The sequence below is a fragment of the Panulirus ornatus genome, chromosome 48 (assembly GCF_036320965.1).
Source record: "Panulirus ornatus isolate Po-2019 chromosome 48, ASM3632096v1, whole genome shotgun sequence".
NCBI classification, from domain to species: domain Eukaryota; kingdom Metazoa; phylum Arthropoda; class Malacostraca; order Decapoda; family Palinuridae; genus Panulirus; species Panulirus ornatus.
Window position 1 is genome coordinate 6,321,528 of NC_092271.1, and position 24,958 is coordinate 6,346,485.

Below are 24,958 nucleotides of genomic sequence, written 5' to 3' on the forward strand. Positions count from 1 at the left end.
CCCCAACAGACTTCATACTTGCCCCTCTTTCCAAAACTCTTGCATTTACCTCCCTAACAACCCCATCCATAAACAAATTAAACAACCATGGAGACATCACACACCCCTGCCGCAAACCTACATTCACTGAGAACCAATCACTTTCCTCTCTTCCTACACGTACACATGCCTTACATCCTCGATAAAAACTTTTCACTGCTTCTAACAACTTTCCTCCCACACCATATATTCTTAATACCTTCCACAGAGCATCTCTATCAACTCTATCATATGCCTTCTCCAGATCCATAAATGCTACATACAAATCCATTTGCTTTTCTAAGTATTTCTCACATACATTCTTCAAAGCAAACACCTGATCCACACATCCTCTACCACTTCTGAAACCACACTGCTCTTCCCCAATCTGATGCTCTGTACATGCCTTCACCCTCTCAATCAATACCCTCCCATATGATTTACCAGGAATACTCAACAAACGTATACCTCTGTAATTTGAGCACTCACTCTTATCCCCTTTGCCTTTGTACAATGGCACTATGCACGCATTCCGCCAATCCTCAGGCACCCCACCATGAGTCATACATACATTAAATAACCTTACCAACCAGTCAATAATGCAGTCACCCCCTTTTTTAATAAATTCCACTTCAATACCATCCAAACCTGCTGCCTTGCCGGCTTTCATCTTCCGCAAAGCTTTCACTACTTCTTCTCTGTTTACCAAATCATTTTCCCTAACTCTCTCACTTTGCACACCACCTCGACCAAAACAGCCTATATCTGCCACTCTATCATCAAACACATTCAACAAACCTTCAAAATACTCACTCCATCTCCTTCTCACATCACCACTAATTGTTATCACCTCCCCATTTGCGCTCTTCACTGAAGTTCCCATTTGCTCCCTTGTCTTACGCACTTTATTTAGAAGCAGTGAAAAGTTTTTATCGAGGATGTAAGGCATGTGTACGTGTAGGAAGAGAGGAAAATGATTGGTTCTCAGTGAATGTAGGTTTGAGGCAGGGGTGTGTGATGTCTCCATGGTTGTTTAATTTGTTTATGGATAGGGGTTGTTAGGGAGGTGAATGCAAGAGTTTTGGAAAGAGGGGCAAGTATAAAGTCTGTTGGGGATGAGAGAGCTTGGGAAGTGAGTCAGTTGTTCGCTGATGATAGAGCGCTGGTGGCTGATTCATGTGAGAAACTGCAGAAGCTGGTGACTGAGTTTGGTAAAGTTTGTGAAAGTAGAAAGTTAGGAGTAAATGTGAATAAGAGCAAGGTTATTAGGCACAGCAGGGTTGAGGGTCAAGTCAACTGGGAGGTAAGTTTGAATGGAGAAAAACTGGAGGAAGTAAAGTGATTTAGATATCTGGGAGTGGATCTGGCAGCGGATGGAACCATGGAAGCGAAAGTGGATAATAGGGTGGGGGAGGGGGCGAAAATTCTGGGAGCCTTGAAGAATGTGTGGAAGTCGAGAACATTATCTCGGAAAGCAAAAATGGGTATGTTTGAAGGAATAGTGGTTCCAACAATTTTGTATGGTTGCGAGGCGTGGGCTATGGATAGAGTTGTGCGCAGGAGGATGGATGTGCTGGAAGTGAGATGTTTGAGGACAATGTGTGGTGTGAGGTGGTTTGATCGAGTAAGTAACGTAAGGGTAAGAGAGATGTGTGGAAATAAAAAGAGCGTGGTTGAGAGAGCAGAAGAGGGTGTTTTGAAATGGTTTGGGCACATGGAGAGAATGAGTGAGGAAAGATTGACCAAGAGGATATATGTGTCGGAGGTGGAGGGAACGAGGAGAAGTGGGAGACCAAATTGGAGGTGGAAAGATGGAGTGAAAAAGATTTTGTGTGATCGGGGCCTGAACATGCAGGAGGGTGAAAGGAAGGCAAGGAATAGAGTGAATTGGATCGATGTGGTATACCGGGGTTGACGTGCTGTCAGTGGATTGAATCAGGGCATGTGAAGCGTCTGGGGTAAACCATGGAAAGCTGTGTAGGTATGTATATTTGCGTGTGTGGACGTATGTGTATACATGTGTATGGGGGTGGGTTGGGCCATTTCTTTCGTCTGTTTCCTTGCGTCACCTTGCAAACGCGGGAGACAGCGACAAAAAAAAAAAAAAAAAAAAAAAAAATATATATATATATATATATATATATATATATATATATATATATATATATATATATATATATATATATATATATATATATATATATATATATATATATATATATATATATATATACTCTCTTACCCGAACTCTCATTTGCCCTCTTTTTCACCTCCTGTCTCTTTCTTTTATCCATCTCCCACTCAATTGCATTTTTTCCCTGCAAAAATCGTCCAAATGCCTCTCTCTTCTCTTTCACTAATAATCTTACATCTTCATCCCACCACTCACTACCCTTTCTAATCAACCCACCTCCCACTCTTCTCATGCCACAAGCATCTTTTGCGCAATCCATCACTGATTCTCTAAATACATCCCATTCTTCCCCCACTTCCCTTACTTCCATTGCTCTCACCTTTTTCCATTCTGTACTCAGTCTCTCCTGGTACTTCCTCACACAAGTCTCCTTCCAAAGCTCACTTACTCTCACCACCCTCTTCACCCCAACATTCACTCTTCTTTTCTGAAAACCCATACAGATCTTCACCTTAGCCTCCACAAGATAATGATCAGACATCCCTCCAGTTGCACCTCTGAGCACATTAACATCCAAAACTCTCTCTTTCATTGAATTTTAAGAAGAATAAAAAGATGTTCTGGAAGGAGGTAAATAAAGTGCGTAAGACAAGGAAGCAAATGGGAACTTCAGTGAAGGGCGCAAATGGGGAGGTGATAACAAGTACTGGTGATGTGAGAAAGAGATGGAGTGAGTATTTTGAAAGTTTGTTGAATGTGTTCGATGATAGAGTGGCAGATATAGGGTGTTTTGGTCGAGGTGGTGTGCAAAGTGAGAGAGTTAGGGAAAATGATTTGGTAAACAGAGAAGAGGTAGTAAAAGCTTTGCGGAAGATGAAAGCCGGGAAGGCAGAAGGTTTGGATGGTATTGCAGTGGAATTTATTAAAAAAGGAGGTGACTGTATTATTGACTGGTTGGTAAGGTTATTTAATGTATGTATGACTCATGGTGGGGTGCCTGAGGATTGGCGGAATGCGTGCATAGTGCCATTGTACAAAGGCAAAGGGGATAAGAGTGAGTGCTTAAATTTCAGAGGTATAAGTTTGTTGAGTATTCCTGATAAATTATATGGGAGGGTATTGGTTGAGAGGGTGAAGGCATGTACAGAGCATCAGATTGGGGAAGAGCAGTGTGGTTTCAGAAGTGGTAGAGGATGTGTGGATCAGGTGTTTGCTTTGAAGAATGTATGTGAGAAATAATTAGAAAAGCAAATGGATTTGTATGTAGCATTTTTGAATCTGGAAAAGGCATATGATAGAGTTGATAGAGATGCTCTGTGGAAGGTATTAAGAATATATGGTGTGGGAGGAAAGTTGTTAGAAGCAGTGAAAAGTTTTTATCGAGGATGTAAGGCATGTGTACGTGAAGGAAGAGAGGAAAGTGATTGGTTCTCAGTGAATGTAGGTTTGTGGCAGGGGTGTGTGATGTCTCCATGGTTGTTTAATTTGTTTATGGATGGGGTTGTTAGGGAGGTGAATGCAAGAGTTTTGGAAAGAAGGGCAAGTATGAAGTCTGTTGTGGATGAGAGAGCTTGGGAAGTGAGTCAGTTGTTGTTCGCTGATGATACAGCGCTGGTGGCTGATTCATGTGAGAAACTGCAGAAGCTGGTGACTGAGTTTGGTAAAGTTTGTGAAAGAAGAAAGTTAGGAGTAAATGTGAATAAGAGCAAAGTTATAAGGTACAGTAGGGTTGAGGGTCAAGTCAATTGGGAGGTAAGTTTGAATGGAGAAAAACTGGAGGAAGTGAAGTGTTTTAGATATCTGGGAGTGGATCTGGCAGCGGATGGAACCATGGAAGCGGAAGTGGATCATAGGGTGGGGGAGGGGGCGAAAATTCTGGGAGCCTTGAAGAATGTGTGGAAGTCGAGAACATTATCTCGGAAAGCAAAAATGGGTATGTTTGAAGGAATAGTTGTTCCAACAATGTTGTATGGTTGCGAGGCGTGGGTTATGGATAGAGTTGTGCGCAGGAGGATGGATGTGCTGGAAGTGAGATGTTTGAGGACAATGTGTGGTGTGAGGTGGTTTGATCGAGTAAGTAACGTAAGGGTAAGAGAGATGTGTGGAAATAAAACGAGCGTGGTTGAGAGAGCAGAAGAGGGTGTTATGAAATGGTTTGGGCACATGGAGAGAATGAGTGAGGAAAGATTGACCAAGAGACCAAGAGGATATATGTGTCGGAGGTGGAGGGAACGAGGAGAAATGGAAGACCAAATTGGAGGTGGAAAGATGGAGTGAAAAAGATTTTGTGTGATCGGGGCCTGAACATGCAGGAAGGTGAAAGGAGGGCAAGGAATAGAGTGAATTGGATCGATGTGGTATACCGGGGTTGACGTGCTGTCAGTGGATTGAATCAGGGCATGTGAAGCGTCTGGGGTAAACCATGGAAAGCTGTGTAGGTATGTATATTTGCGTGTGTGGACGTATGTATATACATGTGTATGGGGGTGGGTTGGGCCATTTCTTTCGTCTGTTTCCTTGCGCTACCTAGCAAACGCAGGAGACAGCGACGAAGCAAAAAAAAAAAAAAAATATATATATATATATATATATATATATATATATATATATATATATATATATATATATATATATATATATATATATATATATATATATATATATATATATATATATTTTTTTTTTTTTTTCTTTTTCTTTCTTTCAAACTATTCGTCATTTCCCGCATTACAAGGTAGCGTTAAGAACAGAGGACTGGACCTCTGAGGGAATATCCTCACCTGGCCCCCTTCTCTGTTCCTTCTTTTGGAAAATTAAAAAAAAAAACAAGGGAGGATTTCCAGCCCCCCGCTCCCTCCCCTTTTAGTCGCCTTCTACGACACGCAGGTAATACGTGGGAAGTATTATTTCTCCCCTACCCCCAGGGACAATATATATATCTTTCTTCTTCTCTTAAACTATCCGCCATTTCCCGCATTAGCGAGGTAGCGTTAAGAACAGAGGACTGGGCCTTTGTGGAATATCCTCACCTGGCCCCCCTCTGTTCCTTCTTTTGGAAAATTAAAAAAAAAGAAAAAAAAAACGAGAGAGGAGGATTTCCAGCCTCCTGCTCCCTCCCCTTTTAGTCGCCTTCTACGACACGCAGGGAATACGTGGGAAGTATTCTTCATCCCCTATCCCCAGGGATAACAATATATATATATATATATATATATATATACATATATATATATATATATATATATATATATATATATATATATATATATATATATATATATATATATATACATACATACACATATATATATTTGCCATTTTAGAAAGTTAAAATACAAGGAGGGGAGGATTTCTGGCCTCCCGCTCCCGTCCCCTCTCGTCGCCTTCTACGACACGTGAGGAATGCGTGGGAAGTATTCTTTCTCCCCTATCCCCAGGGATAATATATATATATGAAAAATGTAAGAAATAATTAGAAAACTGAAACTTCTAGCTGGAAATGAAATGAAAAATGAATATCACATAATGGTTCAACCTCTGGCTATGGAAAAGGGAAATGTATAATTTATTTACACAAACGTCAATAGTAGTTTTCATCAATTTAATCACTGTATCATACCGCCTGGTCCACTTCTCTTATCATGAAACTGGAATATTGGCTTATGATGTTTCTCAATTGTCTTCACTACACAAAGTACAACCATATCTTGGATACATGAGGGTAGGTAGTTGGTTATCCGCCATAATAAAGTATCTAATTTTTTATTCCCATCGCCACCTCGCCGCACATGTAATAACAACCCCCTCCCCCTCATGTGTGCGAGGTAGCTTTAGGAAAAGACAACAAAGGCCCCATTCCTTCACACTTAGTCTCTAGCTGTCATGTAATAATGCACCGAAACCACAGCTCCCTTTCCACATCCAGGCCCCACAGAACTTTCCATGGTTTACCCCAGACGCTTCACATGCCCTGATTCAATCCATTGACAGTACGTCGACCCCGGTATACCACATCGTTCCAATTCACTCGATTCCTTGCACGCCTTTCACCCTCCTGCATGTTCAGGCCCCGATCACTCAAAATCTTTTTCACTCCATCTTTCCACCTCCAATTTGGTCTCCCACTTTTCCTCGTTCCCTCCACCTCTGACACATATATCCTCTTTGTCAATCTTTCCTCACTCATTCTCTCCATGGGACCAGACCATTCCAAAACACCCTCTTCTGCGCTCTCAACCACGCTCTTTTTATTACCATACATCTCTCTTACCCTATTATAACTTACTCGATCAAACCACCTCACACCACATATTGTCCTCAAACATCTCATTTCCAGCACATTCACCTTTCTCCGCACAACTCTATCCATAGCCCACGCCTCGCAACCATATAACATTGTTGGAGCCACTATTCCTTCAAACATACCTTTTTTTGCTTTCGGAGATAATGTTCTCGACTTCCACACATTCTTCAACGCTCCCAGTACTTTCGCCCCCTCCCCACCCAATGATTCACTTCCGCTTCCATGGTTCCATCCGCTGCCAAATCCACTCCCAGAAATCTAAAACACTTCACTTCCGCCAGTTTTTATCCATTCAACCTTACCTCCCAGTTGACTTGACCCACAACCCTACTGTACCTGATAACCTTGCTCTTATTCACATTTACTCTCAACTTTCTTCTTTCATACACTTTACCAAACTCAGTCACCAGCTTTTCCAGTTTCTCACATCAATCAGCTACCAGCGCTGTATCATCTGCGAACAACGACTGACTCACTTCCCAAGTTCTCTCATCCACAACAGACTGCATACTTGCCTCTCTTTCCAAAACTCTTTCATTCACCTTCGTAACAACCCATCCATAAACAAATTAAACAACCATGGAGACATCACATACCCCTGCCGCAAACCTACATTCACTGAGAACCAATCACTTTCCTCTCTTACTACACGTACACATTCCTTACATCCTCGATAAAAACTTTTCACTGCTTCTAACAACTTGCCTCCCACACCAAGTATTCTTAATACCTTCCGTAGAGCATCCCTATCAACTGTATCATATGCCTTCTCCAGATCCATAAATGCTACATACAAATCCATTTGCTTTTCAAAGTATTTCTCACATACATTCTTCAAAGCAAACACCTGATCCACACATCCTCTATCACTTCTGAAACCACACTGCCCTTCCCCAATCTGATACTCTGTACATGCCTTCACCCTCTTAATCAATACCCTCCCATATAATTTCCCAGGAATACTCAACAACCTATACCTCTATAATTTGAGCACTCACTTTTATCCCCTTTGCCTTTGTACAATGGCACTATGCAAGAATTCCGCCAATTCTCAGGCACATCACCATGAGTCATACATACATTAGATAACCTTACCAACCAGTCAACAATACAGTCACCCCCTGTTTTAATAAATTTCACTGCAATACCATCCAAACCCGATGCCTTGCCGGCTTTCATCTTCCGCAAAACTTTTACTGCTTATTCTCTGTTTACCAAATAATTTTCCCTAACCCTCTCACTTTGCACACCACCTCGACCAAAACACCCTATATCTGACACTCTATCATCAAACACATTCAACAAACCTTCAAAATACTCACTCCATCTCCTTCTCACATCACCACTTCTTGTTATCACCTCCCCATTAGCCCCTTTCACTGAAATTCCCATTTGCTTCCTTGTCTTACGCACTTTATTTACCTCCTTCCACAACATCTTTATATTTTCTCTAGAATTCACTGATACTCTCTCACCCCAACACACATTTGCCCTCTTTTTCACCTCTTTCACCTTTCTCTTGACCTCCTGCCTCTTTCTTTTATACATATTCCACTCATTTGCATTATTTCCCAACAAAAATCGTCCAAATGCCTCTCTCTTCTCTTTCACTAATAATATTACTTCTTCATCCCACCACTCAATACCCTTTCTAATCTGCCCACCTCCCACGCTTCTCATGCCACAAGCATCTTTTGCGCAAGTCATCACTGCTTCCCTAAATAAATCCCATTCCTTCCCCACTTCCCTTACCTCCTTTGTTCTCACCTTTTTCCATTCTGCAATCAGTCTCTCCTGGTACTTCCTCACACAAGTCTCCTTCCCAAGCTCACTTACTCTCACCACTCTTTTCACTCCAACATTTTCTCTTCTTTTCTGAAAACCTCTACAAATCTTCACCTTCACCTTCACAAGATAATGATCAGACATCCCTCTATTTGCACCTCTCAGCACATTAACATCCAAAAGTCTCTCTTTCGCGCGCCTATCAATTAACACGTAATCCAATGACGCTCTCTGACCATCTCTCCTACTTGCATACGTATACTTATGTATATCTCTCTTTTTGAATCAGGCATTCCCAATCACCAGTCCTTTTTCAGCACTTAAATCTACAAGCTCTTCACCATTTCCATTTACAACACTGAACACCCCATGTACACTAATTATTCTCTCAACTGCCACATTACTCACCTTTGCATTAAAATCACCCATCACTATAACCCGGTCTCGTGCATCAAAACAACTTACACACTCACTCAGCTGTTCCCAACACAATTGCCTCCCACGATCTTTCTTCTCATGCCCAGGTGCATATGCACCAATAATCACCCATCTCTCTCCATCAACTTTCAGTTTTACCCATATCAGTGAAGAGTTTACTTTCTGTCACTCTATCACATACTCCCACCACTCCTGTTTCAGGCTACTCCTTCCCTTGCTCTTGTCCTCTCACTAACCCCTGACTTTACTCCCAAGACATTCCCAAACCACCCCTCCCCTTTACCCTTGAGCTTCGTTTCGCTCAGAGCCAAAACATCCAGGTTCCTTTCCTCAAACACACTATCTATCCCTTCTTTTTCTCATCTTGGTTACATCCACACACAATCAGACACCCCAATCTGAGCCTTCGGGGAGGATGAGCACCTCGTGTGATTCCTCCTTCTGTTTCCCCTTTTAGAAAGTTAAATATATATATATATATATATATATATATATATATATATATATATATATATATATATATATATATATATATATATATATATATATATATATATATATATGTATATATATATATATATATATATATATATATATATATATATATATATATATATATATATATATATATATATATATATATATATATATGTGGTTTGGGCACATGGAGAGGAAGAGTGAGGAAAGATTGAACAAGAGGATATATGTGTCGGAGGTGGAGGGAGCAAGGAGAAGAGGGAGACCAAATTGGAGGTGGAAAGATGGAGTGAAAAAGATTTTGTGTGATCGGGGCCTGAACATGCAGGAGGGTGAAAGGAGGGCAAGGAATAGAGTGAATTGGAGCGATGTGGTATACCGGGGTTGACGTGCTGTCAGTGGATTGAATCAAGGCATGTGAAGCGTCTGGGGTAAACCATGGAAAGCTGTGTAGGTATGTATATTTGCGTGTGTGGACGTATGTATATACATGTGTATGGGGGGGGTTGGGCCATTTCTTTCGTCTGTTTCCTTGCGCTACCTCGCAAACGCGGGAGACAGCGACAAAGTATAAAAAATATATATATATATATATATATATATATATATATATATATATATATATATATATATATATATATATATATATATATATATATATATATATATATATTATCCCTGGGGATAGGGGATTAAGAATACTTCCCACGTATTCCCTGCGTGTCGTAGAAGGCGACTAAAAGGGGAGGGAGCGGGGGGCTGGAAATCCTCCCCTCTCGTTTTTTTTTTTTTTTTTTTTTTTTTTTTTCCAAAAGAAGGAACAGAGAATTGGGCCAGGTGAGGGTATTCCCTCAAAGGCCCAGTCCTCTGTTCTTAACGCTACCTCGCTAATGCGGGAAATGGCGAATAGTTTGAAAGAAAGAAAGAAAGAATATATATATATCCATAAATGCTACATACAAATCCATTTGCTTTTCTAAGTATTTCTCACATACATTCTTCAAAGCAAACACCTGATCCGCACATCCTCTACCACTTCTGAAACCACACTGCTCTTCCCCAATCTGATGCTTTGTACATGCCTTCACCCTCTCAATCAATACCCTCCCATATAATTTACCAGGAATACTCAACAAACTTTTTTTTTTTTTTTTTTTTTTCATACTATTCGCCATTTCCCGCGGTAGCGAGGTAGCTTTAGGAACAGAGGACTGAGCCTTTGAGGGAAATCCCCACTTGGCCCCATCTCTGTTCCTTCCTTTGGAAAATCAAAAATGAGAGGGGAGGATTTCCAGCCCCCCGCTCCCTTCCCTTTTAGTCGCCTTTTACGACACGCAGGGAATACATGGGAAGTATTCTTTCTCCCCTATACCTCTGTAATTTGAGCACTCACTCTTATCCCCTTTGCCTTTGTACAATGGCATTATGCACGCATTCCGCCAATCCTCAGGCACCTCACCATGAGTCATACATATATTAAATAACCTTACCAACCAGTCAACAATACAGTCACCCCCTTTTTTAATAAATTCCATTGCAATACCATCCAAACCTGCTGCCTTGCCGGCTTTCATCTTCCGCAAAGCTTTTACTACCTCTTCTCTGTTTACCAAATCATTTTCCCTAACCCTCTCACTTTGCACACCTCCTCGACCAAAACACTCTATATCTGCCACTCTATCATCAAACACATTCAACAAACCTTCAAAATACTCACTCCATCTCCTTCTCACATCACCACTACTTGTTATCACCTCCCCATTTGCGCCCTTCACTGAAGTTCCCATTTGCTCCCTTGTCTTACGCACTTTATTTACCTCCTTCTAGAACATCTATATATATATATATATATATATATATATATATATATATATATATATATATATATATATATATATATATATATATATATATATATTTTGCTTTGTCGCTGTCTCCCGCGTTTGCGAGGTAGCGCAAGGAAACAGACGAAAGAAATGGCCCAACCCACCCCCATACACATGTATATACATACGTCCACACACGCAATTATACATACCTAAACAGCTTTCCATGGTTTACCCCAGACGCTTCACATGCCCTGATTCAATGCACTGACAGCACGTCAACCCCGGTATACCACATCGATCCAATTCACTCTATTCCTTGCCCTCCTTTCACCCTCCTGCATGTTCAGGCCCCGATCACACAAAATCTTTTTCACTCCATCTTTCCACCTCCAATTTGGTCTCCCACTTCTCCTCGTTCCCTCCACCTCCGACACATATATCCTCTTGGTCAATCTTTCCTCACTCATTCTCTCCATGTGCCCAAACCATTTCAAAACACCCTCTTCTGCTCTCTCAACCACGATCTTTTTATTTCCACACATCTCTCTTACCCTTACGTTACTTACTCGATCAAACCACCTCACACCACACATTGTCCTCAAACATCTCATTTCCAGCACATCCATCCTCCTGCGCACAACTCTATCCATAGCCCACGCCTCGCAACCATACAACATTGGTGGAACCACTATTCCTTCAAAAATACCCATTTTTGTTTTCCGAGATAATGTTCTCGTCTTCCACACATTCTTCAAGGCTCCCAGAATTTTCACCCCCTCCCCCACCCTATGATCCACTTCCGCTTCCATGGTTCCATCCGCTGCCAGATCCACTCCCAAATATCTAAAACACTTTACTTCCTGCAGTTTTTCTCCATTCAAACTTACCTCCCAATTGACTTGACCCTCAACCCTACTGTACCTAATAACCTTGCTCTTATTCACATTTACTCTTAACTTTCTTCTTTCACACACTTTACCAAACTCAGTCACCAGCTTCTGCAGTTTCTCACATGAATCAGCCACCAGCGCTGTATCATCAGCGAACAACAACTGACTCTCTTCCGAAGCTCTTTCATCCCCAACGGACTTCATACTTGCCCGTCTTTCCAAAACTCTTGCATTCACCTCCTTAACAACCCCATCCATAAACAAATTAAACAACCATGGAGACATCACACACCCCCTGCCGCAAACCTACATTCACTGAGAACCAATCACTTTCCTCTCTTCCTACACGTACACATGCCTTACATCCTCGATAAAAACTTTTCACTGCTTCTAATAACTTGCCTCCCACACCATATATTCTTAATACCTTCCACAGAGCATCTCTATCAACTCTATCATATGCCTTCTCCAGATCCATAAATGCTAAATACAAATCCATTTGCTTTTCTAAGTATTTCTCACATACATTCTTCAACGCAAACACCTGATCCACACATCCTCTACCACTTCTGAAACCACACTGCTCTTCCCAAATCTGATGCTCTGTACATGCCTTCACCCTCTCAATCAATACCCTCCCATATAATTTACCAGGAATACTCAACAAACTTATACCTCTGAAATTTGAGCACTCACTCTTATCCCCTTTGCCTTTGTACAATGGCACTATGCATATATATATATATATATATATATATATATATATATATATATATATATATATATATATATATATATATATATATGGGAAGTGAGTCAGTTGTTGTTCGCTGATGATACAGCGCTGGTGGCTGATTCATGTGAGAAACTGCAGAAGCTGGTGACTGAGTTTGGTAAAGTGTGTGGAAGAAGAAAGTTAAGAGTGAATGTGAATAAGAGCAAGGTTATTAGGTACAGTAGGGTTGAGGGTCAAGTCAATTGGGAGGTGAGTTTGAATGGAGAAAAACTGGAGGAAGTGAAGTGTTTTAGATATCTGGGAGTGGATCTGTCAGCGGATGGAACCATGGAAGCGGAAGTGGATCATAGGGTGGGGGAGGGGGCGAAAATTTTGGGAGCCTTGAAAAATGTGTGGAAGTCGAGAACATTATCTCGGAAAGCAAAAATGGGTATGTTTGAAGGAATAGTGGTTCCAACAATGCTGTATGGTTGCGAGGCGTGGGCTATGGATAGAGTTGTGCGCAGGAGGATGGATGTGCTGGAAATGAGATGTTTGAGGACAATGTGTGGTGTGAGGTGGTTTGATCGAGTAAGTAACGTAAGGGTAAGAGAGATGTGTGGAAATAAAAAGAGCGTGGTCGAGAGAGCAGAAGAGGGTGTTTTGAAATGGTTTGGGCACATGGAGAGAATGAGTGAGGAGAGATTGACCAAGAGGATATATGTGTCGGAGGTGGAGGGAACGAGGAGAAGAGGGAGACCAAATTGGAGGTGGAAAGATGGAGTGAAAAAGATTTTGTGTGATCGGGGCCTGAACATGCAGGAGGGTGAAAGGAGGGCAAGGAATAGAGTGAATTGGAGTCGATGTGGTATACAGGGGTTGACGTGCTGTCAGTGGATTGAAGCAAGGCATGTGAAGCGTCTGGGGTAAACCATGGAAAGCTGTGTAGGTATGTATATTTGCGTGTCTGGGTCGTGTGTATGTACATGTGTATGGGGGGGGGGGGGGGTTGGGCCATTTCTTTCGTCTGTTTCCTTGCGCTACCTCGCAAACGCGGGAGACAGCGACAAAGTATAAAAAAAAAAAAAAAAAAAAAAAAAAATATATATATACATATATGTATACATATATGTATATATATATATATATATATATATATATATATATATATATATATATATATATATATATATATATATATATATATATATATATATATATATATATATATATATATATATATATATATATATATATATTATACCTGGGGATAGGGGACAAAGAATTCTTCCCACGTATTCCCTGCGTTTCGTAGAAGGCGACTAACAGGGTAGGGAGCTGGGGGCTGGAAATCCTCCCCTCTCGTTTTTTTTTTCAATTTTCCCCCCCAAAAAAAAGGAACAGAGAAAGGGGCCAGGTGAGGATATTCCCTCAACGGCCCAGTCCTCTGTTCTTAACGATATCTCGCTGACGCGGGAAATGGCGAATAGTTTGAAAAAAAAAGATATATATATATATATATATATATATATATATATATATATATATATATATATATATATATATATATATATATATATATATATACCCGAACCAAGTTGTATTAGAGGGTAAGATACCCATTGGTAACTTTATTTCGATGAATTCCACGTAAAGATTACTTAATACATGGTGAGAGATGGTTACCTAATACCATACCAAATTTCTGAAAGTAGTGTTTTTCATAAAACTGAAATACACTGTCTTTTATGCACAATTTTTTCAATTAAATATGAATAGACTTTCAAACAGGTAAATGAGTATTATCTAATACATGAATATAGATTTTGAATAGGTATGAGTTTACATAAGTTTCCATGAGACAGACAGACAACAGGAGGCCTGATTGGCTCACGACCGAGTTGTCTGAAAAAAAGAAAGATTATTTCACTTGACAAATTAATGTAATTCTCATCAGTACATGTGAAGCTATCACCGACTCCCCGCTGTTGCACATTAGTGTCTCCGTTACCGCTGTTTTTTTTATATTTCTATTTCTGGCGTTTTTCTCAAAGTATACGTCAATTCATAGAATATTTGCCTAAACGACTTATGAAAGAATTCATACTTTTAGCATGTACTACGTCTGACGGTAACTTATTCCAGTGCTCAACACACCTATAGAAAAAGAAGCTTTTCCCCACCTTCGTACAACATCTTTTAGCTTTGAGTTTTATTCCATTCGTTCTGGTAACCATATTTTCTTGTATTTCGACAAGATGCTCGAGGTTTACTTTATCGAACCTGTTCAGAATTTTGAACACTTGGATTAAGTCGCCGCGAAGTCTACGTTGGTTAAGGGAGAAGAGATCCAATCGTTTTAGCCTCTCTTCGTATGCCAGATTTCTAAGAGATGGGATCAATTTTGTCGCTCGTCTTTGTACTTGTTCTAATTTTTCCTCGTCTTTTTTATAGTTTGGGGACCAAAACTGGACTGGAACTTTTGTGAACAGAGATGAAACGTTTATTAAGCTAATTAGTTTAGAATCAAAATCAGCATTAACATCATTAAGCTTGTTTATTAAATCTACATTGTTTATGATATTAGAATTTGATATTATTACCCATTAAAGGGCTTAATAAAGAAACTAACCATTTTGACGATTCATATGTGATGGAGCCTACTGAACTCACTATAGGTCTTGCTGGAAAATTTGGCTTATGTATTATGATAAGTCCATACATATATGGCAATGAAGGGGACATAGTTGACAAACATTTGATAAGAGAACCATTACCTTTTAACAACAACTTCAATTCTTTATCAAAATGAGAAGTGAGTGCTACATGGGGATTCTTACTGAGTTTAAAGTATGTTGTGTCATCACTTAGAAGATCAATCATTTTAGGGAAACAATTACTTTTGTTCCTAATCACAACTGTGTCGGCTTTATCTACTTTAACAATATGTATATCATTATCGTTTCTCAAATTGTTGATAGCTCTTATAGACCTTTTAGAACAATTAGTATTCCCTGGTTTTGACAAACTGGCATACACTAAACCTTTACAGATGATGACTTTATCATTAGATAATTTACTGTATTTTTCTGAATTATGGAAAGACTTTGTGATGTCAACACAGCTGGCTTCCCTGTTAGAGCAGACAAAACTCAATCCGTAGCCTAGAGCGCACAGGGAATCCTTGTCCAGTTATTTATTGGACAGGTTTACCACAAAGGAAGGGTTTGTGTTCTTAGTCCAGTCACTGTTTTAGATGAGATGGTCAAACTTACAGCTCAGTTTCCTTTGAAGTCTACTCCTTTCACTTTTTAATCTATCATAGCAGTAGTCCAACAAACGGTTCTTCCATTATGTCGGTATAACCATTTGAAAGGCGCGTTTCTTTTCTCTTGAAAGGCGAAAGGCCTCGTCCATTTCAATCTTCTTTAGTTCATTTAGTGTAATTTTGAAAATCGTCAAATGGTCGACCAGACAATTGCAACAATTGTTGGGTTAGAATAAATCTTGGAATCACTTGTTCATCAAGGCATCTCTTAAGGAATCCAAATCGTAATTTCAGATTATGGGCTTTGATTAACGATTTAGAGAAAGTGGTAATGAAGGTAGAATTCTTGTCCCGTTCTTAAACTACATATATGTTGCTTAAGTCTAACAGAAAGATCCTTACCAGTCTGCCCAACATAAAACTTACCACAATCTTTACATAGTACTCTATAGACACATCCTGTAGGGCTTTCTGGTGAGTTCCTGATTAACATATTCTTTATAGTATTGCTGTTGCTGAAGAAAACGTTTAGATTAAAGGGTTTAAGCAACATGGGAAGTAAAGAAAAATCATTACTAAAAGGGAGAACTAGATGGTTCTTGGTGTTAAGGGGAGGTTTGAGTTTGATTCAATAGAATCATTTTTTTGCCAATTTAAGGGTCATAAAGGAATATATATATATATCATTTGTGAATTATACGTGATCGATGTTTCCCACGTCAGCGAGGTATCCTCAGGAAACAGACAAAAAAGCCCACAGTCGTTCACTTTCAGCCTCTAGCTGTCATGTGTAATGCACCGAAACCACAGCTCCCTATCCACATCTAGGCCCCATAAAACTTTCCATGGTTTACCCTAGACGTTTCACATGCCCTGGATCAGTTCAATGATAGCGCGTCGACCCTGGTATACCACATCGTTCCATTTCTCTCTCTCTCTCTCTCTCTCTCTCTCTCTCTCTCTCTCTCTCTCTCTCTCTCTCTCTCTCTCTCTCTCTCTCTCTCTCTCTCTCTCTCTCTCTCTCTCTCTCTCTCTCTCTCTCTCTCTCTCTCTCTCTCTCTCTCTCTCTCTCTCTAAGGAATAGGGGTATCTGAGGGATATTGATAGAATGCTTTCAAATACATAAAGGATTAGACAATGTCGATATTGCACAAATCTTTATAGTAACGCCTGCATTATCACCAACGAGAGAAATTTGGGTTAAAACTTAAAGGTCACGGAATTGATCTGGACTGTACGAAATATGTATCTACCACCGACATTACTGATGCTTGGAATAAGCTTCCACAAAATCTCGTTCAGAACAACGCCCTCAATATCTTCAAAAGTAGGTTTAATCATCACTTGTCATTTTCCGTCATTGATAAAGTCATTCAATGAATCATCATAATGCAATGGAATATCAAGCTATCTTCTCAAACATCAATCTCTCCCTGACCATGCTGAGGTAACATTGATTAACCCATGTCATCTCCCTGACCATGCTGAGGTAACATTGATTAACCCATGTCATCTCCCTGACCATGCTGAGGTAACATTGATTAACCCATGTCATCTCCCTGACCATGCTGAGGTAACATTGATTAACCCATGTCATCTCCCTGACCATGCTGAGGTAACATTGATTAACCCATGTCATCTCCCTGACCACGCTGAGGTAACATTGATTAACCCATGTCATCTCCCTGACCATGCTGAGGTAACATTGATTAACCCATGTCATCTCCCTGACCATGCTGAGGTAACATTGATTAACCCATGTCATCTCCCTGACCATGCTGAGGTAACATTGATTAACCCATGTCATCTCCCTGACCATGCTGAGGTAACATTGATTAACCCATGTCATCTCCCTGACCATGCTGAGGTAACATTGATTAACCCATGTCATCTCCCTGACCATGCTGAGGTAACATTGATTAACCCATGTCATCTCCCTGACCATGCTGAGGTAACATTGATTAACCCATGTCATCTCCCTGACCATGCTGAGGTAACATTGATTAACCCATGTCATCTCCCTGACCATGCTGAGGTAACATTGATTAACCCATGTCATCTCCCTGACCATGCTGAGGTAACATTGATTAACCCATGTCATCTCCCTGACCATGCTGAGGTAACATTGATTAACCCATGTCATCTCCCTGACCATGCTGAGGTAACATTGATTAACCCATGTCATCTCCCTGACCATGCTGAGGTAACATTGATTAACCCATGTCATCTCCCTGACCATGCTGAGGTAACATTGATTAACCCATGTCATCTCCCTGACCATGCTGAGGTAACATTGATTAACCCATGTCATCTCCCTGACCATGCTGAGGTAACATTGATTAACCCATGTCATCTCCCTGACCATGCTGAGGTAACATTGATTAACCCATGTCATCTCCCTGACCATGCTGAGGTAACATTGATTAACCCATGTCATCTCCCTGACCATGCTGAGGTAACATTGATTAACCCATGTCATCTCCCTGACCATGCTGAGGTAACATTGATTAACCCATGTCATCTCCCTGACCATGCTGAGGTAACATTGATTAACCCATGTCATCTCCCTGACCATGCTGAGGTAACATTGATTAACCCATGTCATCTCCCTGACCATGCTGAGGTAACATTGATTAACCCATGTCATCTCCCTGACCATGCTGAGGTAACATTGATTAACCCATGTCATCTCCCTGACCATGCTGAGGTAACATTGATTAACCCATGTCATCTCCCTGACCATGCTGAGGTAACATTGATTAACCCATGTCATCTCCCTGACCATGCTGAGGTAACATTGATTAACCCATGTCATCTCCCTGACCATGCTGAGGTAACATTGATTAACCCATGTCATCTCCCTGACCATGCTGAGGTAACATTGATTAACCCATGTCATCTCCCTGACCATGCTGAGGTAACATTGATTAACCCATGTCATCTCCCTGACCATGCTGAGGTAACATTGATTAACCCATGTCATCTCCCTGACCATGCTGAGGTAACATTGATTAACCCATGTCATCTCCCTGACCATGCTGAGGTAACATTGATTAACCCATGTCATCTCCCTGACCATGCTGAGGTAACATTGATTAACCCATGTCATCTCCCTGACCATGCTGAGGTAACATTGATTAACCCATGTCATCTCCCTGACCATGCTGAGGTAACATTGATTAACCCATGTCATCTCCCTGACCATGCTGAGGTAACATTGATTAACCCATGTCACCTGCTTTGAGCGAGTAAGTAGGAATGATTGTATCATTCTTCAATAGCAGGAATAATATAGGCATGGTAAGTCGAGAGGCTGGAGATCAAATTCATCCTCAGCATTGTCTTTACAACGAAAGGTTAAGGGATGCATGTCTTCATTGATGGGATGCATGACATATTCATTATACCTTTATACTTTCTTATAAGAATTTTCTTCAGGTATAATAATCATGCAAGGTATTTTCTTTTCTGTTTTCCGTCCGGTGTGTTGCCGGATGGAGTGTAAGGTGGAGAGAGAGAGAACATTAGCTTTGCTATTCTTTTCTACCATTGTTATTATGAGGACTATGTTTCTTCTAAGTAATGCTAAGGTCAGACCACCTTGCTTGGACCTTGGGTCTGTGTGGTCTGCGTATCTTTGTATCTCTTAACATTCACTAATCTCTTCGAGTGTGGGGAGCATCCCTCCTCATTCGCGACGTCCACAATAAACTTGCCTGAGTTACCGGCGCAAATCAATGAAATCTCCACGTTCAACTCTCTCGGCAAGTGTGGAGGGAGTCCCTCCTCACCCTCCACGTTCAACTCTCTCGGCAAGTGTGGAGGGAGTCCCTCCTCACCCTCCACGTTCAACTCTCTCGGCAAGTGTGGAGAGGATCCCTCCTCACTCTCCATGTTCACCTCTCTCGCCAAGTGTGGAGAGGATCCCTCCTCACTCACCATGTTCACCTCTCTCGCCAAGTGTGGAGAGGATCCCTCCTCACTCACCATGTTCACCTCTCTCGCCAAGTGTGGAGAGGATCCCTCCTCACTCACCATGTTCACCTCTCTCGCCAAGTGTGGAGAGGATCCCTCCTCACTCTCCATGTTCACCTCTCTCGCCAAGTGTGGAGAGGATCCCTCCTCACTCACCATGTTCACCTCTCTCGCCAAGTGTGGAGAGGATCCCTCCTCACTCACCATGTTCACCTCTCTCGCCAAGTGTGGAGAGGATCCCTCCTCACTCACCATGTTCACCTCTCTCGCCAAGTGTGGAGAGGATCCCTCCTCACTCACCATGTTCACCTCTCTCGCCAAGTGTGGAGAGGATCCCTCCTCACTCACCATGTTCACCTCTCTCGCCAAGTGTGGAGAGGATCCCTCCTCAATCACCATGTTCACCTCTCTCGCTAAGTGTGGAGAGGATCCCCCTCACTCCCTGTTCACTCTCTCTAAGTGGGAAATCCCTCCCACTCTCCTGTTCACTCCGCAGTTGAGAAGATCCCCTCATCCCTCACCTCCCGCCTGTGAGATCCCTCCCAAACCTGTCACCTCTCTCGCTAGGTGGAACCTCCCACTCTCCATGTTCCCTCCTCCCAAGTGGAACCCCCTCAATCCCAGTTCACTCCTCGCAATGGGAGGATCTCTCAATACATTCACCTCTCTCGCTAATGTGAAAATCCCCACTCTCCATGTTCACCTCTTCGCCATGTGGAGAAGATCCCTCCCAACCATGTTCACCTCCTCGCCAAGTGGAGATCCCTCCCACACCATTCACCTCTTCGCAGTTGAAACCCCCACCTCCATTTCACTCCGCCAGTGTGAGACTCCTCAATCACCATTTCACCTCTTCGCAAGTGGAAGATCCTCCTCATCACCATGTTCTCTCCGCTAATTGAGAAGACCCTCATCCAGTCACTCTCTGCAAGTGGGAAGACCCCCTCAACACCATGTCACCCTCTCGCAAGTGTGAGATCCTCTCATCACCAGTTCTCTTCGCCAGTGGAGAGATCCTCCTCATTCCATGTTCCTCTCTCCCAGTGTGAAAGATCCCCCCTCAATTCACTTTCCGCAAGTGGGGAGGGACCTCCTACCACCATTTCACCTCTCTCCCAAGTTGAGAAGATCCTCCCATCCCGTTCACCTCTCCGCAAGTGAAAGATCCCCCTCAAACCATCACCTCTCTCCAAGGTGGAGCCTCGCAAGTTGAACCCTCAATCACATGTCACCTCTCCAAGTGGAGAGATTCTATCCATGTTCACTGCAGTTGAGAGACCTCTCACCCATGTACTTTCGCAGTGAGAGACCTCTCACACTTACTTCCAGTGGAGGATCCTTCATCATTCACTCTTCGCAAGTTGGAGAATCCCTCTCATCCTGTCACCTCTCTCGCCATGTGAAATCCTCATCCCATGTTCTCTTCGCCAAGTGGAAGATCCTCTCATCCCGTTCTCTTGCAAGTGGGAGAGGACCTCCTCATCCATGTTCCTCTCGCAGGTGAGACCCATCCATGTTCATCTCAATGTGGAGACCCTCATCCATGTCACTCTCGCAGGTGGGATCCTCCTCATCGTTCCCTCTTCGCAAGTGTGAGAAGACCTCATCACTTCCTCTCTCGCAATGGGAGAGATCCTCCTCATACCAGTTCGCAATTGGAGTATATTACTGCAAGTGTGGAGAAGACCCCCTCACATGTTCACTCAGTGGATCCTCTCACCCATTCTCCTGCAATGTGAAGCTCTATCACCAGTCCCTTCTCGCAAGTGGAGACCTCTCAACAGTTCACCCTCGCAAGTGGAGGTCCCCATCCATGTCTTCGCAAGTGGGAAATCTCCCATGTTCATCTCTCGCCAAGTGTGAATCCTCCTCAATACCATGTCCTCTCTCCATGTGAGGATCCCTCCTCATCACCAGTTACTCTCGCAGTGTGAGTCCCCACTCATGTACTCTTCGCCAAGGAGGATCCCCCCATCCCAGTTCACTCTCGCCAAGGTAGAATCCTCATCACATTTCTTCGCAAGTGTGGAGAGATCCCTTACCATTCACTCTCCAGTGTGGGTCTCCCATACCATGTCACCTCTCTCGCCAAGGTGAAGATCCCTCTCATCCAGTTACTTCTCGCCAGGTGGAGAGATCCTCTCACTCACTGTTCACCCTCTCGCAGTGTGAGAGGATCCTCTCACTCTCCATGTTCACACTCTCTCGCCAGTGTGGAAGATCCTCCTCATCACCATGTTCACTCTCTCGCCAATGTGGAGAGGATCCTCCTCACCTCCAGTCACTCTCCGCCAAGTGTGGAGAGATCCCTCCTCAATCACCTTTCACCTCTCTCGCCAAGTGTGAGAAGATCCTCATCACATGTTCCCTTCGCAGGTGGAGAGGATCCTCCTCCACTCCATGTTCACCTCTCTCGCCAAGTGGTGGAGAAGATCCCTCCTCAATCACAATGTTCACCTCTCTCGCCAAGTGTGGAGAGGATCCCTCCTCAATCACCATGTTCACCTCTCTCGCCAAGTGTGGAGAAGATCCCTCCTCAATCACCATGTTCACCTCTCTCGCCAAGTGTGGAGAGGATCCCTCCTCAATCACCATGTTCACCTCTCTCGCCAAGTGTGGAGAGGATCCCTCCTCAATCACCATGTCACCTCTTCGCCAAGTGTGGAGAAGATCCCTCTCACTCTCCACCATGTTCACCTCTCTCGCCAAGTGTGGAGAGGATCCCTCCTCACTCACCATGTTCACCCTCTCTCGCCAAGTGTGGAGAGGATCCCTCCTCACTCACCATGTTCACCTCTCTCGCCAAGTGTGGAGAGGATCCCTCCTCACTCACCATGTTCACCTCTCTCGCCAAGTGTGGAGAAGATCTCCTCACTCACAATGTCTACCTCTCTCGCAAGTGTGAGAAGATCCCTCCTCACTCACCATGTTCCCATCTCTCGCCAAGTGTGGAGAGGATCCCTCCTCACTCACCATGTTCTCTCTCGCCAAGTGTGGAGAGGATCCCTCCTCACTCTCCATGTTCACCTCTCTCGCCAAGTGTGGAGAAGATCCTCTCATCCAGTACTCTCCAGTGGAGAGATCTCTATCCATGTTCACTCTTCGCAGTGTGGAGGATCCCTCCTCATCCAGTTCACCTTCTCGCCAAGTGTGGAGAGATCCCTCCTCACTCTCCATGTTCACCTCTCTCGCCAAGTGTGGAGAAGATCCCTCCTCAATCACCATGTTCACCTCTCTCGCCAAGTGTGGAGAGGATCCCTCCTCACTCACCATGTTCTCTCTCGCCAAGTGTGGAGAGGATCCCTCCTCATCTACCATGTTCATCTCTCTCGCCAAGTGTGGAGAAGATCCCTCCTAAATCACATGTTCACCTCTCTCGCTAAGTGTGGAGAGATCCCTCCTCACCCTCCACGTTCACCTCTCTCGCCAAGTGTGGAGAGGATCCCTCCTCACTCTCCATGTTCTCTCTCGCCAAGTGTGGAGAGGATCCCTCCTCACTCACCATGTTCACCTCTCTCGCCAAGTGTGGAGAGGATCCCTCCTCACTCTCCACGTTCACTTCTCGTGGTTGAAGACCACGAGGAAACGCTGGGCCGCCGCCGCCGCCGCCGCCGCTGCCCTCCACCATTGCCGCCGCCACCGCCGCCACCGCCACCACGCCACCGCCACCGCCGCCGCCACCGCCGCCACCGCCACCGCCGCCACCGCTACCCACATTCTTGACGAAAGAGAAGAGGACGGTGGGTGGGGGAGGGGGGACGGTTGAGGGAAGAAGGGGAGGGTATGTGGGGGGTGAGGGGGAGGTTGGGGGGGGCAAAGCGGGGCGGAACCCGTTACGCGAACTACGTCCCGTTAGCCTGGCTGGTGGTGGCCGCGTGTTGTGGTACGTACATCCTCCCCGGGGTGACCTACGGCCTCACGACGACCTATGACTGCCGGTCTCCAGCCATGTGTCTGTATATACTGTCTATATAAGCCATGTGTCTGTATATACTGTCTATATAAGCCATGTGTCTGTATATACTGTCTATATAAGCCATGTGTCTGTATATGCTGTCTATATAAGCCATGTGTCTGTATATACTGTCTATATAAGCCATGTGTCTGTATATACTGTCTATATAAGCCATGTGTCTGTATATGCTGTCTATGCAAGCCATGTGTCTGTATATACTATCTATATAAGCCATGTGTCTGTATATGCTGTCTATGTAAGCCATGTGTCTGTATATGCTGTCTCTACGAGTCATCTGTCTATATATGCTGTCTGTAGAAGCCATGCGTCTGTATATGCTTTCTGTAGAAGCCATGCGTCTGTATATGCTGTCTGTAGAAGCCATGCGTCTGTATATGCTTTCTGTAGAAGCCATGCGTCTGTATATGCTTTCTATAGAAGCCGTGTGTCTGTATATGCTGTCTGTAGAAGCCATGTGTCTGTATGTGCTCTCTGTAGAAGCCAAATGTCTGCATATCCTGTCTGTAGAAATCATGTGCCTGTATATACTGTCTGTAGAAGCCATGTGTCTATATATGCTGTCTGCATGAGTCATTTGTCTGTACATGCTGGCTATACGTGCTATGTGTCTTTATATGCTGTCTGTACAAGCCATGTGTCTGTATATGCTGTCTGTACGAGTCATCTGTCTGTATATGCTGTCTGTACGTGTCATGTGTCTTAATATGTTATCTCTACAAGCCATGAGTCTGTATTTGCTGTCTGTACAAGCCATGAGTCTGTATTTGCTGTCTGTACAAGCCATGAGTCTGTATTTGCTGTCTGTACAAGCCATGAGTCTGTATTTGCTGTCTGTACAATCCATACGTCTGTATATGCTGTCTGTAGGAGCCATGTGTCTGTATATGTAATGTCTGCATATACTTGCGATACGAGCGATATGTCTGAAAATGGTACTGTACAAGCCAAGCGTCTGCATATGCTGCCTGTACAACCCATATGTCTGTATATGCTGTCTGTACGTGCCATGTGTCTGTATATGCTGTCAGTAAAAGTCATACTGCCTGTAAAAGCCATGCTGTTTCTGAGTGATATGTCTGCATATGCTGTCTCTATAAGTCATGCGTCTGCATATGCTGTCAGTACGAGCGAAGTGCTTGTATATGATGTC